Raw genomic sequence first — 3,628 nt, forward strand, 5'->3', positions numbered from 1 at the left:
TATGAAATTACAGACACGCCCCCTTAGTGTATAGCGAGCACATGACAATCAGTCAATCTACAAAGGTATGAAGTAAACAGGATATAGATAACACCTCCCCCCATAATTGTACAATGTATAGAGAACACATATTGCACTCAGAATTCTCCATTCATGTTTACAGGGCAGAAATGACAGCTGCAAGCTGATTGGTTGCTGCAGACAGACATGTCTTGGTTAGCACCCTGTTCATACAAGGACAGATCATAACAGACACGCCCCCTCGGCATATGGAAAATCCCACACAGCACACAGTCATCCCCCAGTGATTGCAACACCCCATCCCCTGCACACACAGCGCTCTGTGTATAACAGAGGTGCCCAACACGTGTCATCCAAACCAGGGTGCCCACCAACTACCTGTATACATGTCACATTATATACCCTCAGTGCCTAAACCTGGCCCAGGGATCCTACCTCTGCAAGTCCCAGCCTGTCCTGACCCCCAGTTACTATAGAACTGCAAGTCCCAGCATGCTGTAGCTAGCACCTGGTTATTATAGAGCTACAAGTCCCAGCTGGTCTTTATACTCAGTAATTATAAAAACTTCAAGTCCCAGCAAACCCTGCATTCAGGCATTGCAAAGTTTTAGCAAGCCCAGCACCTAGTGCTGATACCACTACTCTTCCCAGCATGTGCCAATCACAAGACTAAAAGTCCCAGCACGCTCTGCTCTCAGCTGTTGTAGAACTACAAGTCCCAGCATGGTAGAAGCTGACTAGTAGTCTAGTTGGACAACAAATCCCAGCACTGCGTATCTGGAGTCTGTTGCTATGGAGACCCCAGCATGCTCCACTCCACAGCCTTGGAGAACTACAAGTCTCAGCATTACCTGCCAGCCAATGTCTGCACTCCTTTACACAGGACTCCTGAAGTCCCAGCGTGCCCCGTCACCCCAGTGGGGTGCACTACAAGTCCCAGCACGTCTTTATACCCTGTTATTATATTAAAAGGCCCAGCACGCACCAGTTTCTGCAGAATTGCACATCCTTGGACACAGTAAGCAGAACTACAAGTCCCAGCATGCCCTGACAGGTACTTCACCTCCAGCCAATGAGGAGGCAGGGCATGTTGGGACTTCTAGTGCCACAGAACAGAAAACCAAGTACCCCCCCCTTATAACTTGCAAGAGATTGTGCGGCAGCTGCACCCCTGGACCCCCCTAAACACCTGGTCTCTCCCCAGTCCTCGCTCACCTCACTCCGCTCTGCCCGGACTCTGTTTTTATTTTGATCTCTCTCAGTCCTCCCTCAGCACGTCTGCCCAGTAACAGCGTCACGTGCCCGTGACGTACACGGCGCCCCGCCATTGGCCGCAAACGAAAGGTGTGAGCCCCCACTGGCCAGTGGCAAAGCAGAGAGGCGTGGCTATGGGCGAGGCGGAGATGGGGCGTACCTATACGGCGAGGGAAGGAAAAAGGGCGGGATTCTGTGCATGAGGAAAGACAGAGGGGCGGGCTCAGCCATTTTGTGACAGATGTCAATCACGCCGGACCCGCCCCCTCGTGTGGTCACCTGACAGCGCGCGCCATTGGTTTTACCTGAGGTATGTGTGAGGTTTGTCCCTGGAAGTGCCCCTTTTATCTGTGTGCTGCTATGAGATTATCACTCTCAGGAGACTATCATAACTGTTATTAAAGTTTCTCAGTCCGAAACTTTATTTTATATATAATCTTGGTTAAAGTGGGGAATAAAAAAAAAAAAAACTGTCCAGTTTTTTGTATTTTTTTTGTGATTTGTCCTAGTGTCCCCGTTGGAAGACTCCCCTCGATTCCTGTTCTGGTGACAACCTAGAAATTCAGAATTTAGCCTAATGTTTGTTCCCATGGACAAGACACTTTTTTTTTTACTTTTTTTTTTTTTTATTTATTTTCATTTTGGTTATAAACCCCTGTCAGGAGTTTATTGTCATCCCATTGGGGAGATTTCCCTTCCCTTCCTGTCTTATAGCCAAAACAGGAAGTGAGAGGAAATCTGTCCAAAGTGGGAGGAATCCCTGGTTGTCCCCAGAACTAGTGTCCCCATTGGAAATTTTCCCTCTATATTCCTGTTCTCCTGACAACCCAAAAAAAAAAATGGTGTTTCTTTTCATTTTTAGACGCTGTTTCACATCTAGACGTCCCAGATCATGGGCGGAATCACCGCAACCCCAAATCACGGGAACCGCCCTTGTGATCCCTGTCATTTCCTACAGCACCGCATTGTGGTAAAATCATGCAAACAGAATTGCGGTATGCCTGTCGCCCCCCCCCCCCCAAAAAAAATAATCTGGACAATTGGGGCAAAATCATGCCACGATCAGGGTGCCATTGAAGGTGATGGGGATTCGCAAAGGGCGTCCTGCGATTCACTGTGATTCGGGATGCCTAGATGGGAACAGAGTCTTGCATGAAAAAACGCAACAAATAGAGGGGGCTGAATCTCCCGGATGGGGACACTGACAGCAATAGAACCTGAAAGGGGTTCTAATCCTCTCCAGTCCATCCAACACTATCCATAGCCCAAACCGGAAGTGAGAGGAAATCCCGCCAAAGGGAGGAAATCCCCGGTGTGTTACCAGAACTAGTGTCCCCAATGGAGGATTAACGCTCTATTCCTGTTCTGGTGACAACCCCAAAATTTGGGATTTTCTTTTACTTTCGGTTTTGATAACGATAAACAGGAGAAATAGAGAGGGAGGAATCTCTCTAAAGGGGACCCAGACAGCAAAAAAACCTGCCCAAATTGCCGTAGCTGTAGGGTGGTGACGCAGGCGCTATAGCGGGCAGACGCCGTGGGTCGGGCGGACTCGATGTCCACTGGCAACCCACTATCGCCTATTACAGAGGTAGAACAGGGAACTGCCTTTGTAAACAGGTGACAGGACAGGGATCTACTGTTCCCAGTGGTCAGGAACAGCGATCTCTGTTATGTCCCACCCCCCACAGTTAGAACACTCCAGAGGGAACACATTTAACCCCTTGATCCCCCCTAGTGTTAACCCCTTCCCTGCCAGTTATTATTTAGTATTATTTACCATTGGGCATTTGTTGTATTGCACCTTGTTATGTATACACACTTAGTACATTATCTATAAGCGCTGTTGAAACTCTTACAATGTACAAACTAACCCTGTGCTGCTAGAGGTTGCCCTAAGAAGTTTTAGAAAGTATGGGCGGGTTGGATACAATATGTATCAGGAGACATAGAGGTGTGACAGCAGACAAATGGTTGTGGTAGGAATAAGATGGCTATGAACATGCTAGCAAACATAGACATAAGTTATGTTTTATTGAAAGTATGGTGTGACACAAAAGAAAGGCAAAGCTTGGTTAATAATATTGCAGTCGTTTTACTTTATTGATGAGATGCGGTAGATGTATGACATGATGCACATATTCTGATAATATGCTACAAGGTTATGACTGACTATTGTTAATGTTATACTACATGTGAATAAGAGTAATGTAATGGTACACCATTTTTTAAAAATATGAATAAAATTTACCCTTAAAAAAATAATAATAATAATATTGATTTTGTTAGTTTTCATTAGGAGTTCTGTCATTTGTCAGGTTGAAAGTAAAAAATGTGCTTCGCCAGTACATTT

At 46.3% G+C, this 3,628-nt stretch overlaps 1 protein-coding gene across 3 annotated transcripts in view; it reads right to left on the bottom strand.

Moving 5' to 3' along the window:
- The window catches only part of PDCD4 (programmed cell death 4), a 66,261-nt gene extending 64,871 nt beyond the window's left edge, over positions 1-1,390 (bottom strand). The window contains exon 1 of one of the 3 annotated variants that reach the window (XM_077455052.1): positions 1,237-1,388. The gene's annotated coding sequence lies outside the window, so the exon portion shown is untranslated. Of the gene's footprint in view, positions 1-1,210 lie in introns of all 3 variants that reach the window. The other 2 variants (XM_077455053.1, XM_077455055.1) reach the window with 2 other exon arrangements.
- Between the last annotated feature and the right edge of the window lie 2,238 nt (positions 1,391-3,628).

The sequence above is a fragment of the Lithobates pipiens genome, unplaced genomic scaffold (genome assembly GCF_037356315.1).
Source record: "Lithobates pipiens isolate NorthernLeopardFrog02 unplaced genomic scaffold, aLitPip1_a1.2 Scaffold_25, whole genome shotgun sequence".
In the NCBI taxonomy this organism is placed as follows: Eukaryota; Metazoa; Chordata; class Amphibia; order Anura; family Ranidae; genus Lithobates; species Lithobates pipiens.